Here is an 8,198-nt window from a genome sequence, read left to right on the forward strand (position 1 = left end):
TCTTGGGGAATTATAGGTCAGCTTGTCTTCAATACCTAAGAAGCTACTAAAACAATTTATAAAATCTGTTTGTAAACACCGGAAAAAGGAAAGGTTGATCAATAGCAGCCAGTTTGGATTTGTTAAGAACAAATCATGCTGGACTAATTTGATTTCCTTTAGCAAAGTGTGCATTTGTTTGTATATTCATTTATATTACATGCAGCCTGTCCCAACAAAGTCTCAGTGGGTACATCTGCAGGTGTGCTTTACTGAAGAGTTGACTAATTAGCTCCACAGTACAGCATCACAGTCTACATATGCATCCGTACTAGGGCACAGTAAACTAATTAACTCTGCTATAGGACCGTACTGCCTGATACAAGTACTGTCCTTCAGTCAGAGTACTTATGTCCATTCAAATGCACATGTAGACCATGACTAGGGCTGCTGGGGCATGAGGGTGCTACAGTGCAGGGGCTGCCTCATGGCAGGCTCCACACTGTAGCACCCTTGTGCCCCTGCCAGCTCCTATGCTGCCTGACCCTGCCACCTGGATCCTGGGGCTGACCCCCCCAGACCCTCTGGACTGGGTCAGCTGATCTCAGGTACATGTGAAGATGCCCCAGCTCAAATTGCTACAGTCTTGGATGCGTGTGAAAATGTACCTGGGAGAAGTTGACTCAGGCACAAACTGAGCTGGAGTTTATTCAGGTGCAATAATATCATATGGAGATGCACCCAGTGTGGCTCAAAATGAGGGAACAAAATAACATATAATATAGTAGAATAACAAGAGAACAAAACAACTTAAGGGAACGGGATGAAGAGAATGCAGGGGACATAGTATACTTGAACTTGAATAAATGTTTTGGAGAAATAGGTGTTAGATAAAGTTGCTATAGGGTGGTTACATAATTATATATGAATGATCACAAGCTAAGGGTACTTATAAATAGGACAACACTGGAATATCAGAAAGGTTCAAAAGGTGGCTGATCATTGTCTTTGAGATGTGGCTTGAGGAGAGTCGGACCTGGCACCACCACTGGCTCCACAAGTTCCATGGGATGTGGCAGGTCATGGAGTGGTCAGACCACAATGCCTATGCAGTGCTCCACACCCTCCTGCAGGGGAGAACCGTGCAGCTCCAGGCGGCAGTGTCCACATTCGGTGCCCCGGTGCCAAAGGAACCATAACTGATTTAATGAGCCATTCGCAGTTTCACTGTACCGGCCGTATGTACTTAGACATGCATGGCTTAATCTTTGAGACAAGCATATGCTACTGGCAGGATCAACCAGGTAGGTTGAGGGAGAGCGGGGCGAGGGGTAGCCTCACGGGCGGGCGCCCACTGGCCCCCGTGGCCACCGACTTTCCCGCCTGCACCCCCCGCCCCTCAGCGGCCCCGCAGGACCCCTTCCCCAGGGCCGGGGAAGGCGTGGGGACCGCGGCGCAGTGGCCACGGGGAAGGACAGTGGGGAAGGAAGGGCAGGTGGTGGCCAGGAGAAGTTAGTGGAGGCCCAGCATGACATGGTGCACTGGGTGGCAGCTGCCACTGAGGAAAATCAGCGTATTCTTGATGCAGCGCTGACCCTGGTGATGTCTGTCTTAATGCATCCAGGCTCTGGTCCCAGATGATATCTGGTCACCACCTGCAAGCCTACCTCAGGCCCTTCAGTGGCCATGGCAGCAGGTGTAGCCCCTGCTCCAGATCCTGGCTCCCAGTGCCTGCCCCCTCAGCCCCCACTTCACCCACTGTTTGCCACTTACCCCAGATCTTTGTGGCCACTGAGTAGGAGATACCTGTGGAGGGGCCAGCTCCCCACACAGGCCCTGCTGGTCTTGGCCTCATGGAGGAGGAGGGGGAACAGGCTAAGCAGATTGTAGAGTGCCTGCCTTGACCCCTGGACCAGCCCTTGGCCTGCCAGCCTCACCATGGCATCCAGACCCTCTCTCCAGGCTCTGCATCATAGCTATCTTCTCCTTACTTTTCCCCCACAGCACTTATAAATAGACACAGTACTTGGTTTTACCAGGATGAGGGTGGTTTATTGATGATGCATGTTTGGGTTGGGGGGGTTGTTAGGAGGGACTGTGGGGGCCCTGGGTGACTGCCTAGATGCCCTACTGCAGGGGGTGAAGAAGGTAGTCTGTGGGCATCTCATGGACATGGTACCCTGGCTGTCGCTGCTGGCGGGGAAGGTGAGGAGCATCCATGGTGCAATAGGTATAGGCTCTTGGGCCAGCTTCCTGAAGGGCTGTGTCAACAGGCTGCAGATTGCTTAGGGCCAGATAAGTGTGGGGGCAGAAAAAGCACAGGTCAAACTTTTATGGAGTGAGGCTGGGACCCAGGCAGTTGCAGCCAGAGCCTGGGGCTTCTCCTGGCTGGTACAGAGGGGGCAGAGCAGGGTAGGAGCAGCTGTGGCCTAAACTGCTTCCTGGCTCAAATTGCTGCTGTCCTCAGTGCATATGTAGACACTATGCCGAGGAATTGTTTACTCTGGTGCAAATTGCTCCTGAGCTTATTTAGTCACATTGGTCATGTCCAGATGAGCACAGCTGTGCAGTATGTCGCACTGCAGCTGCGTCTGTGGCACCGCATACTGCATGTTCACCTGGTTTCTGCACTGTAAGGGAGCAGCATGAAAGGTTTTTTTTGGTTTTTTTTTTGACCCCTGGATATTCAGGGGTCAAAAAAACCCATGGAGAAAAACAACAAAGTGGTGTATGCATTGACAGTGTACGCTGCCCAAAAGCAGAGCCTGGCCTGGAAGGCCCCCAAGACCCCACATAAGACTGCTGGGGCCAGCCCAGTGCCAGCCCCAGGGACAAATAGTCACAGCTCAAGGTGTGCTGTTGGTAGTTGTCCCTAGGTAACCAAATGTCTACACAATGTGTGGACATGCCTATTGACTGTATGTGTAGAGGCACCCATTTATACCAATACTCGTATTTTATTTTTTATTTCAGTGGTTTTACATATGACCAATTTAGGAATTATTTTCTGGCCTCAAAATTTAGGGGGGGAAATAAGTGGTTTCTCATAAAAAAAAATATTCACACAGCAGAAAGGATTGTTTTTGCTATTCCTTGAATTCTTTGAAAAATCCTTTAATCTGCTAGTCTCCTGCAGTCTCATTCAACTACAAAATGTGTTTCTTTTTAAAAAATTTTAATCACAGTCCTAATAATAAGCCTTAACCACAGCTGGGTACTTTCTGTATGAACAGTAATTTGGACATTCATGACTGGGAATCTTGCCCTCAAAAAGCCATGTTGGTGCACATAGATTGTCAAAAGGCTGGCTACAATCATGCCATCTGTTAGGCTAGCACATTGCCTGTTAATAGGCTGGTGAGACCTTTGCTCAAAAGCATAGGTGCCAGATAATAATAGACTTCCTGTAAATGGACAGTGAACAAGATAATCAAAGTGACATCTTTTAATCAGTAATGTCTTTCTCTGTGCCACTACAGATGCATTGACACCACAGGCCTCTTTTCCGTACATGACACCTGTTGAAAATGATATGCCAAAAATAAATATTTGAACACACATTGGTACTTCTGACTGCCAATAACACAGGTTGTATTGCAGCAGCTGGCTGAGAAACCAATGACCTGAAGACTATTTGGAGAGTTGAAATGCACAGGCAGTATGCAAGCAGAAAAAAGAAATGAACCACATAGTCCTGTCAGAAGTTATGCACTGGAAGTTGTGAACAGTCTTTAAAAAAATCCAGTATTCCCTTCTGGTAACTTAAAAGGTTTAAAATGCATTTTAACTTCAATTCAAGGCAAAGTAGAAGGAGAAAGAGTTACTTTGATATTCAAACACTCAAAGTTCAGGGACATAGCCTGTGTTTTTGGACTATTCAGAGTTTGCATCAGGGAGATAAAAAATAAACAAGTTCTGCCCTAAATGCACCAGATATTGGACCTAAATATTTAATAAAACAAAGAGCTATATTTGGCTAATTCAGGAATAGAAGAGAAAATTCATTCTTGGAAAAACTCAAATTTGACTCCCTTTTCTGTAATCTATGTTCATCTATCTACAGTTGGAAACCTACAACCATTCCAAATGCATTGCAGATACTTTCAGTTTTGTCCAAGGAGATATGAGCACCAATGTGGGATGCTTCCATTAACTAAATACCAAATTACGTGTTTTTAGGAACTTTGAAGATAAAACCATTTTGATTGTTAAGAACATGTAGGATTTTTCTCTTCCCTCCTGTTGGCTGGACTGTAAGGTTTTTCTGAGAGTCGCATACAGTGAAAAATTATAAGCTAGTGGCCTTTGACAGAAGTAATATTTGTAGTGTTACAAAGTTGTAGTGCAACAAAATAAAGCCCTATTCAAGGGCACATGTGCATAAGACCTGGCTGGAGGACAGCAAAGTTGCCACAAAGGCATGCTCACTAGCCAGGAGCAGATAAAGGGTTGCTGCTCCATAACTCCCTCCTATCCCCAGGGGAGTCTGTTATTGAGACTGAAGGATGTTGCTCTGGCTACATTCTCATCCTGAACTGCCTAGAGGCCCTTTAAAGTCCCTGTCTGGCAGGTGGCTAGAGCCCAAAGGCAACATTAGATACCTGCTGCCTCTCAGCCCTTTAAACCTTCAAGCTGCCTCTGCATCTTTTAAATGTTTCATTTAGTGGTATTCTTTGGCAGTTCTGTAGCAACAAAGTTTGGCACCCAGGGCAAAGCTCTCAGTGTACAGATCTCACCCTGTGCACAGATTTGGGGGGCACATGGCCCCCCCAAGCTTGCCCAGGAGTGCACACAGTGGTGGAAGAAGCCCTTCCCCTGTCCCCACACCCCACAAATGAGCTGCTCTTGGCTCTGTCCTGTGCCCCACCCCGGCTGGGCAGTTCCTGTTGGTGTCGCTTCACTTTGGCACCCAGGGCAGTTGCCCCACTCACCCCTCCCTCGCTATGGCACTGTTCTTTGGTCCTGGGCTGCCTGGGAATCGGGGATTTAGAAGGGCTGGTAGACAGCCTGAGCAAACCACTCTCTTCCCCTCTTCCTCCCTCTTGGAGAGGGGAAGGAAGAGCGGGGAATTGTTCAATAATAGTGGAAAGGAATATCTGATCATGCACTGAATTTGTTTTGGAAAACCCTCCTGTGACAAAGTAGTTGGTGATTTAAACAGCGATTTTCTTTGTTGTGGATCTGGCATTTTTGGGTAGGATGGGCCATTTTTTTAAATGGGAGAAAAAGCCTGTGGCCATAGACTTTTTATTGTGTTAAAATAGTCAACAAAGCATGACAATATTTTTTGTCAGAGACAAGTAATATCATAGATGAAGTGTATTGGAAACAGTAAGAAATATTGTTAGGAGGCTGTTTTCTTCCAGGATCCAATTTGAATGACACAACATCATCGCACTTAATATAGATACCTGTAGCTGTTTCAAAGAATATCAGCTCTGACTCCTAATCTAGCCTCAAGCATTATGGGAAGTTCAGATGTTTTATGAAAGATGCATGGTGCCTGAGTTGCCTACATTCTGCTCCATTGTACCCTTTTTAAGAAGTCCAGTCTTGCATTACAGATGGGGAACAGAATGAGGCTTGTTACATAGTCCACTTTCCTTTCTATTTGGCTGCTCAGCCTGCCTTCTACAGTGCTTTCTTTTGGACTTTTTAGTGGTGTGGATTACGTGACTTGAATAAAACTTGGAAAAAAATGGAATTTAGATTGTTTTGGAAACATGTCTGAGAGTGAAAGAAGAATGAAAGTCCAGTTGAGGGTGGGCAGAAAGTAGAATTTCTTCCTGAAAGTTATTTGCTCATGAGGGAAGAAAACAAGCTATCAGACTAGTTGTGAACATTTTAGCAGATAAAAAGCCTTAACTGTTTCAAATAATCTAGTTGGATTACAGAATCTTGTGAGGGTTTTTTTTTTTCATCGTGAGTCATTACTATAAGATTGCCTGACAAGTCATTATCCATTTTTCCTTTTGCATGAAAGTCCTCAGGAAACTACGCTGTAGATTTAGGAATATAGGACTAGAAGGGAGTTCCTGGTTGGCTAAAAGCAATCTACTGCCATCATTGGTAACCACGTATTATGTTTGGTTTCATAAACTGATCAAGTGCCAACTTAATAGTAGTTGCAAATTTTGTCCCACTTGCTCCTGGTCGGACCAGAAGCTGTATGTAGTTGGGGGTGGTAATAGTTGACTGAAAAATAACAAATGAAGTATGTATATTTATAAAAACAGAAAAGTGATCCATGTAACTACAGATTTTTTAGCTTCCTAGCGGTGCAGTCTGCCCTCCCCCATCCAGCCCATGGCTGTCCCCATGGTGCTCCACATGGGGCTGAGACCTGCCTATTCCCACCCACATATACTAATGGCATCTCCCTGGTCCTGCTCAGTGCATGCAGCTTCCTGGCAGGGCTGCTCCTGCTGTTGCAGGCACCCGGGTACTGCTCAGCTACTCCCGCCTCCAGTGGTTCATCTCCTTCTGCCTCTGCTGCACCAGTTCAGGTGCAGGGAAGCTGTAGCCAGGTGGTTCCTGCCAAGCATATGGGGTTCCATCTCCATCTTCCAGTAGCCTTCCACCCACTCTGCCCACCTGTGAAAAGCAGCTACTTGCAGGCAGATGAATGGGTAGCTGGGAGCTGGAGCCCTGCATGCTGGGGCAGCAGCCACCTGGCTGGAGCTTCAACGTGGCCTGGAGCAGTGCAGCAGGGGCAGGAGAAAGAGGAACTGCTGGAGGTGGGGGGAGCCAAGCAGTACTGAGGCAGCTGCAGCAGCTGAAGCAGCCCTGGGAAGCTGCATGCACTGGCCCTGGCTGGAGCAGTGCCATTGGCGGATGCGGGCAGGAGTGTGACATGGGCTGCCTCAGGTGGAAGCAAGTGGCATGCAGAGTGCTGTGGAGGCAGCCATAGGTCAGATGGGGGAGGACAGACTATACTTGCACTACACTGGGCAAGCTCTGCTGCATGCGCCCCTGGCCTCCCTTCCCCTACCCCCAGCCAGCTTCTGGGACCAAGCATGCAGGTAGCTGCCTCCCACACATGTGCACACACCCACCCCACACAAACACCCACCTCCCACTCTCCCACACCTCCCCACATGCAATATAAATGAGTAAGACTTTATTTTGATCTATTATGCAATTGCTTCTGTATACAGTACTCAAAAATATATATCAGGATAAAAATATTTTTAAAAATAAAATAAGTTATAGAAGATGTTTGATTTTTAGTATATGATTTGGTTTTTATCTATAATTTGTTAAAATGATATCTTCTGAAAGATTTTGTATATCATCCTTGAAAGCTCACCAAAACTAATTAAGTATCCCACCAGCCAAGTTAATTGCCCTTCACTGAGGTAGTGAGTATCCTTGTCACTTAACCTACCGTTTTCAACTTTTTTTCAGAATTTTTCAGGATGGGCATTTTCTGGTATACATTTTCCCTTTCCCTTCCTTCCAGTTTCTGCCCATTTAGCTCTTTGAGCTTTGCTTCCATCTCAGATGTGGTAATTTCCACTTCTACATCCTCATTCTCATTAACCATCCTGGCATCACCCCTATGTTCAACATCCTTGTCCTTCCTGAAAACCGAGGGACATGTTCATTTTTAGTTTTTGGGCTATATTTAGATTATCTTTAATCTCTATCCCATGCTCCCTGCACAGGAGGATCACTTCTTTCCTTGTGCTCTTTTTATTTGTACAGTTGAAGAACCATTTTCTATTTAATACCTTTGCAAGGTCAAACTCAGTTTGACTTTTGTCAATTCTCATTTTATCTCCCCTGCACTCTGACCTCTCAGATGTAGCTTTTTTGATCCATCTGTTTCTTAAAGAATATCACATCTTAAAGCATGTCAGATATACTAAAGTGAATTTATTTAATGAACCACTGTATCAGTATTAAATTTAAGAAAAGACACTATTGAATAGACTTAGAATGATATCAACACTGGTTGAGGAAACATATGTTGCATATTTTTTATTCCATCTCTAAGTTTCAGAGTTTCAGAGTTTCTAGGGTCGCAAGGAACCTGAGCAGATCATCTAGTCCGATCCCCCGCCGTGGCAGGAAATAATACTGGGGTCAAACGACCCCAGCAAGATGTTCATCCAACCTCCTCTTAAAAACCCCCAGGGTAGGAGTCAGCACCACTTCTCTTGGAAGTTGGTTCCAGATCCTAGCCACCCTGACCATGAAGTAGCGCTTCCTGATAC

At 45.9% G+C, this 8,198-nt stretch overlaps 2 long non-coding RNA genes across 2 annotated transcripts in view; one reads left to right on the plus strand and one right to left on the minus strand.

Annotated features, from left to right (window-relative positions):
* Nucleotides 1-227: 227 nt before the first annotated feature.
* Nucleotides 228-8,198, minus strand: part of LOC109316089 — a 21,622-nt gene continuing 13,651 nt past the window's right edge. The window contains exon 3 of the long non-coding RNA XR_002102678.1: nt 228-372. This is a non-coding gene — a long non-coding RNA (uncharacterized LOC109316089). The remainder of the gene's footprint in view (nt 373-8,198) is intronic.
* LOC109316088 overlaps nt 1,154-8,198 on the plus strand; it is a 15,168-nt gene continuing 8,123 nt past the window's right edge. Inside the window, exons 1-2 of the long non-coding RNA XR_002102676.1 lie at nt 1,154-1,283; nt 6,486-6,498. This is a non-coding gene — a long non-coding RNA (uncharacterized LOC109316088). The remainder of the gene's footprint in view (nt 1,284-6,485; nt 6,499-8,198) is intronic.

This window comes from Crocodylus porosus, unplaced genomic scaffold (genome assembly GCF_001723895.1).
Source record: "Crocodylus porosus isolate Cpor-Errol unplaced genomic scaffold, CroPor_comp1, whole genome shotgun sequence".
Classification (NCBI taxonomy): Eukaryota; Metazoa; Chordata; order Crocodylia; family Crocodylidae; genus Crocodylus; species Crocodylus porosus.